Genomic DNA, 7,120 nt, shown 5'->3' with positions numbered 1-7,120 from the left:
TCTGGGAGCAAGTTGCATAACACTCCATAACGCGCTTGGGGGCGAGTTATGTAACACACCAGAACAATGCGAAGTTCAGTCGTAGATAGAATTGGGGAAACCGAACTTATTAACCCATAATTACAAGTTATGGATTAAGATGGGGCGATGTTTGCATATTACACTAGAAATGGGCTTACTTGGGCCTATTATGTTTCTCTTATTAGTCAAGTATGGCTCACTAGGCCTTACAAGCACTATACATAGAAGCCCACGTGCAAAGATCCATATCAATGTAAGGAGGTGCCACATCTCCAATGCCACATCAGCATAGCCACATCAGCAGAAATACCAACCAGAGAGTACCACGTCATCAGGATGAGCCATTCAGAAGGTGCCACTTCAGCACTGAGTACAGTCAGCAGCCCAGTGACGTCATCATGAGTCAGCATACTGTGACGACGTCAGCATATTCTGTTGAAGAATAGAATATTCCGTTATGGTTGTAACGTCGTTAGAGAACAGCGAATCTGGATCATTCAATTGTAACGTCGTCATGACGCTGTTAAAGTCACTGTATATCACGTCATCATGACGTCATCAACTTGCATCACAGTGACGTCACCTACGCTGGTCTTCTTCTCCGGCGGCGGCCTTGGTCCGGAAGCCTTTCTCGACATTCTCGTCTGGCGACCTTCCCGACGGCATTTTGTCTTCATTCCATGCTTCGCAACACATCCAGTTAGCATACTCCTCGGTTGTTTCCACCCCGCGCGTTTACGCTAGAGGATGTTCACGCCCACCTGGTTGAACCGAGCCGGCTCACCGAGTTCCAGCCGGGTTGAGCTGTTGACTCACTGATGTTTCATCCCATCCTCGTTTGACTTGCGGATTTCTCCACCCCATTGTGTGGCTTAGCCAATTGTCCCAATTCTTGGGCTTGATCTTTTGGACCCTTTTGCTTAGCTAATTCCATAACCCTAGAGGAAGTTTCTGGAAACATCTAGAAGGGTTGCTAGCCAAGTCATGCAGGGAATGTTATGGAATATTCCAGAAGACATGCACGACAAGTTAATGCAATTTATTCCAGGAGGCATGCAGGGCAAGTTAATGAAATTTATGCCAGGAGACATGCAGGGAAAATTAATACAATTCATGCTTACCTCGAAATGAGGTTAAGACCCTGATTTGCAACATATAAATACATGAGCTCATAACCCTAAAAGGTATGCAATCTTCCCTACTAGAATTCCTGTGAAAAACTCTAGCTAACTTAAGCATCAGAGGGTTTTTTGCAGGTACCCCCAACACTGTTCACGTGAAGAGAAAGGAAGCAGTTCAATCAATATCAACATCATCATCAGATTCATGTTTGGAGGTGAAAATATTTTACCATCCAAACACCCATGTATATGAAAGACAGTGAAATCCCGAGTCCCGGTATCTTTCCATCCTGCTAATGTTTTGTGTATATATTTTCTTATTTTTATTTATTTTCATTTATTAAACCTGAAATCAGTCTCATCAAGTCTGAGTGAACGACAATCTTTCTTACCACTGTCTAAAATTCGATCAATTTTTGGCGCCGCCAACACAGACTTGTTTTTTGATTTTTTTTTAGGTTTTATTTTATTTTTATTGTTTTTGTTCTTTTTTATGCGTTTTGGGATTTCTGTTTGCTTTCAGATTTGGAGCTGAGCTAAAGAAAAAGAGAAGAAGTGATGAACAGAAAATCAAAGTCAAAGAAGGAAAGAAATGAGAAATCCAAAAGGAGTGAAGACGAATATTTTTGTATATAGTTATTTCATTTTTAGTAGATTTTTATTAGATTTTTTTTTATTTTTAGAAACTGTAATTAGGATTTTATTTTTGTAATTTTTTTATTTTTGAGACATTTTTTGGACTTTATTTTTGGACTTTGGGACATTATTTTTTTTTAAACCCTAACGAAGGGTTAAGTTAAACAAAACTGCTACATGGAAGGACGACAATTACGATACTGTCTCGGCCCCTCAGGTTGGTATACTGACATAGGAGTTGGTGGCCCGAGTCGATTTCAACGGTTCATCGCCCGTCTGGTACGGGAGGTAAGACTTTATCCACCCACGAATCCCCTGTCAGTGGATTTTATTTTATGTTGGGATTCATGATCTTAAACTGGTACAACAATAGCCAATACAATGATTATCCAACTGAAGAATTTGGACATCACTCTTTTTATGATCATAATGTGAATAGTGGTTGGGAACGCCAAACTTTTGAAGGTTATGGTCCATACTATGGTGAGCCAATTACTACCCACATGCCCACCGGTCATACGAGCAAATTCTTATAATTCCTCTCGTCTAGATGAGGAACGTAAGATACTTGAGTCAACGCGTAAGTTACTTGAGTCGACACATAAGTTAGCGGACACAAATGATTTAGTTATGGACGAAAGAACGGTAACAATGAGTGAAAATTGTTAAGAAGATAACCTCAGGAAGTTAGCTGATCAGTCAACATGTGAGTTAAATGAGTCAACACATATGTTTGAATTAGAGATGAAAGAAAGAATTGCTCGAATTACTCTTGATTTCCAATACATTCTTTCCAATATCGCCCTTAAAAATGAGGATAATTTTTATAATCAAGACGAGGTTAGAATTGGTAACACTACTTGTTAAAACGAGGTTCGATCATTTTCTTGTTATTATAATGATTATGATGAGGATAATATTGATGAAGAATTTGAAATATGTAGGCATAGTGATCAGAAATTTTCTACTCTGATTGAGTTTTATAATGATAATGTTAGTTCTAGCAAAAATCCAAATAATTTTAACAATTATTCACCTATTCAAGAGGACGAGGATTTGACCAGAAATACCCCATTTTTAGACAATGTAGTATTTCTTTTTTATGAAGCCAATGACGGTTTAGAGGAACGGGTTTATTTTGAGACTAGAGATTTAGAATCAATAGTCTTAGACAAAGAAAATGAACTCGTAGAGATGAGTGAGGATGAAACTGTTTTAGAAGAATCAATTGACCGTTTTCAGGAATCTAGTGACCTTAAAATTAGGAAAGTCGTGACTAGTTTTTCTAGAGACACTGAAAACTTTAAGTTTGGGGGTGTTTATCATTCTCTGTGCTTTAACTCTTACAAAGGTCCCTCACTTGGGACTTGACATATGTGCCTCAACCATCTTACAAGATTATCTTCATACACGTTTAACCGAACTTAATGATGTCCAGAAAGAAGCTCAGTTATTACAAACCCATCCTCTGGTTGATGTGGTTTTACCCAGGAAATAATACCAAATTGACATTGTTTTCCCACCAAAATTTTTTCTTCCACTTATGGGAACATATGAATTTCAAATGTGTCAGTTATTAGGTTTTGAGACTAAACCTAATTACTTTAGGAAATTAGGGTTGGCACATTTGCTTAAGGAAGACCACCACTTTCATTTTGGTCATCTTTTGAGTCAAATCTGATTGAATTAAAGATCCCCAGTTATTCAGGTTATTGTTATGTGCTTCTAAGTTCTTAGTTAATTGTTTCCAGACTCTACAACCCGATCTTCAGGATCCTGCCTTTGAGGAAGTCCAGTCCATGAAAACATTTTATTTAGGCCCTTTTATAGAGACTGAACCTGAACCACAACTAGTTATAGTTGTCTTAAATAGAAAGTTAAATAAGGGTATGTTCGACATATTCATGGTCTGTTGCAATTTTCTCTTCTTTTGGGTATCACTTTTTGATCCAGATGACCCACATCTACTCCGGTTACTTCTATATGATTCTGCGAGGTGACTAATCCTTTCCCAGTCTGGCTGAAGACTTTAAACTTAGAACTTGTTGGGAGGTAACCCATGTTTTCAAAACTCTGGTAAGATCCTTCCTCACTTCCGTTAAGCAGTAACAGTTTCTCCTTGTTCATGTTTTTAATTTCATCTTTAGAACATTGATGACAATGTTAGATTTAAGTATAGGGGAGTGGTTAACTTTTTGTTTTATTTTAAAAAAAATTTCATGAATTTTTGCAAATTATGATCAGCTGTGTAGTGGGTCTAAAACAGAAAACGAAAAGTGATCAGCTGTTTAGCGGGTATAAAATAAAAATAAAAAATTTATCGTTATGATTTGTAAGGTTATGGCCAGTTGTGTAGCGGGTCTTGTGTATGGTATTTGTAATGAGCAGCTGTGTAGCGGGTTTTTTCACTCTTTTTCAAAATTTCATTTTATGACCAGCTGTGTAGCGGGTCTAACTCTCTCTTACAATATGACCAGCTGTGTAGCGCGTCTTCTTCTATTTTGCTCGAGGACTAGCAAAATGTAAGTGTGGGGAAATTTGATAAGCACGAAAGTGCGACGCATTTTCACCTATAACTAAATTAGCAGAGACTCATTTTATCACTAATAAACTTGTTTGTAGGTATTTTTGGGAAATAAACATTTTTGGAAAATTCGGCTCGAAAAGTTTCTAAAGGCACCTCCGAAGGACATCTGCTAAAGGGACTCTCAAATGGATAAGGGGTACCAAAATTACTAAGGCGCACCCTGATTTGCTGTTCGCACCCCATCAGTTGGATAAAGGGCATCCATCATCTTACCAATTTAAATTCATCTTTGGCGGGAATAGAAGAACATATTTAGGGTTCGACTTTTGGGCAGCTTTTGGACAGATTCAATCGCTGGGTTTGGTACAGATGAACTCTAATTGACTTAAGAGGCCCGGTATATGAGTTTGATTCAACTAAATTTGAACACATAATTAGGTATTTAAAGAAACAGAGTTCCGGGTTTGGTTGAGTTAATTTTAATCAGTTTTCAAAGAGATTCCATCAAAGATTTTTGTTGCATTGGACTTTTATTGGGTGGACAGAGTGAGCATGGGTATTTGACTCAACCGAATTGGCTAAATCGTCGTGCTGAAACTAAACAGGGGAATACGTGTACAGAGGATACTAACCATTAAACTCGAGAGGATTTGGGGAGATTTTATCGTTGCAATCAGTTCACTCCAGCCTGTTACACTGAGACATGGATGCTGAGTCCTTTAGGTTCGTGAAAAGAAAAGAAGTTACGTGGAATTGATGCAATACAGAGGCTTGAGATATCACGGGATTTGTAGAGTTATATTGGGAAGGTTTGCGTGTATTCTCAGCGTTCGTGACTTCTTCTTAGACATATTTCAGCGTGTTAGTGTGTAAACACAAGTCATCTGCGTGAGGAGTTAAAAAAGGGAAGAAAATATTCCGAAGGAGATATTCTTTACTTCCGAGTGAATGGAGAATTATATGGAGTTATGACGGGATATTTCAGTGCTGTGAGGCTATATAAACTGTTGAGGATTAATAGAAGGGGGTATGGAGAGTTAGGGGGAGGTTCTGGTTCGTAGAATAAGTTGCAGACGAGTTCTACACTTTCAGGCGAAAAAGAAGAGGAAAAACACAGAACATCATATATAGACTATCGCAGAAACCGTTGCCTATACATTCAAATACAATAACTTTGTAACAATTGCTGTAACAATTATTTCGAGTTCACAACAGTGTGTTAGTGTTTCTCTGTAACAGTGGGTTTTGTAACTGTTATATCTGTTACAAACACACTTCTTTATACCCTTCCATCTTGCAAACACCTTTTTGAGCAATTAAATCAACTTTTGAGTGCATTTCCAACATGACGAGCTAGACCCCATCTCTGGGACGACGGAAGAAGTTGAATTTCATCATGTGGTAAATTAAATTAATTCCTTAATTACTATTTGCACTGTTTTTTAATGATTTCTATTAATTACTTATCACTTCTATGTAATTTTGATGCGCCATGCTTACAACCTACAATTATGTTTTAAGAAATCTACTTTGGCAAATAATAAAGTTGACATTTCTTGTGTTTGGAGCTATAAACGTCAAGGATTAATTTCTAAAACCCATGTATACGAAAGACAATGAAATCCCGAGTCCCGGTATCTATCCATCCTACTACTATTTTGTGTATATATTTTCTTATTTTTATTTATTAAACCTGAAATCAATCTCATCAAGTCTGAGTGGATGACAACCTTTCTTACCACTATCTAATATTCTATCAACACCCCATTTGATAAATGGGAAACCTAAAGAATACTGATCTGTTTAGGATCATTTTACTAGGTTGACTGAGAATCTTTCTCTTCCATCCTTTATTTATTCCATTTTACTGACTATGAAGTCAAAGGTTTTTAGTTTCGATTGCCAATAAACAGAGGAGCACCCAAATAAGAATCCTTGATGTCAATTTTCTTAAATTTTTAACAACTTTGACATCATTCTTTTAAGCTTTGGGTGTGTTTCTTTACCAAAAAAATGCCATATTTTTCAAAGTTAACTAATTGTCCTGATACTAAACTAAATTCATGCAATGCATTTAGTAGATTTTTAGAACTTTGCATATTTGGCTTTGTTAAAATTAGACATTCATCTGAAAAAAAAAACTGATGAGAGATTGAAGATTTTTTCCTACTTATCTTGATTCCCTGAGTGTCTTTTGACTTTTCTTTAGCTATTAAGAATTTATAAAAAACTTCCTTACATATCAGGAATAGATAGGGGGAAATTGGATCCCCATGTCCTGATCCTCTGGTAGTTTTAAAAAATTCCCATGCATTCCCATTTAAAAGCACTGCAATAGAAGCAGTGAAAATGCATTGTCTAATTAGTTCACACCAATCATTACAGAAACCTAGTTTTTCCATGGCTTTAATCAAGAAATCCCAGGTGACTCTGTCGGAAGCTTTCGATATGTCAATTTTAACTCCTAAACCCCCAATTTTCGATTTTTTGTGATTAATTGCATAAATGAGTTCATGAGCCACTACAATGTTGTCAGTTACTTGTATATTTGACAAGAAAGCTGACTGAAAGGGTGAAATATATTTGTCTAGTAATCCTCTCATACGATTAGCTAAAAGTTTAGAAACCTCTTTGTAAGGAATATTGCATAGACCAATTGGTCTAACGTCAGACGGGGATTTAGGCTCTTTAGTTTTAGGAATTAAGAAAAGAAAAGTTTTGTTTAACTCAGGGTTAAGTTTTTTTGTTAACCAAAAATCTTGAATTAAACCAATCAGTTGATTTCCTACTAGAGCCTAGTTGTGTTTTAAGAAAC

This window comes from Papaver somniferum, chromosome 10 (genome assembly GCF_003573695.1).
Source record: "Papaver somniferum cultivar HN1 chromosome 10, ASM357369v1, whole genome shotgun sequence".
Taxonomy (NCBI): Eukaryota; Viridiplantae; Streptophyta; class Magnoliopsida; order Ranunculales; family Papaveraceae; genus Papaver; species Papaver somniferum.
Note: the sequence above shows the minus strand (reverse complement) of the source record.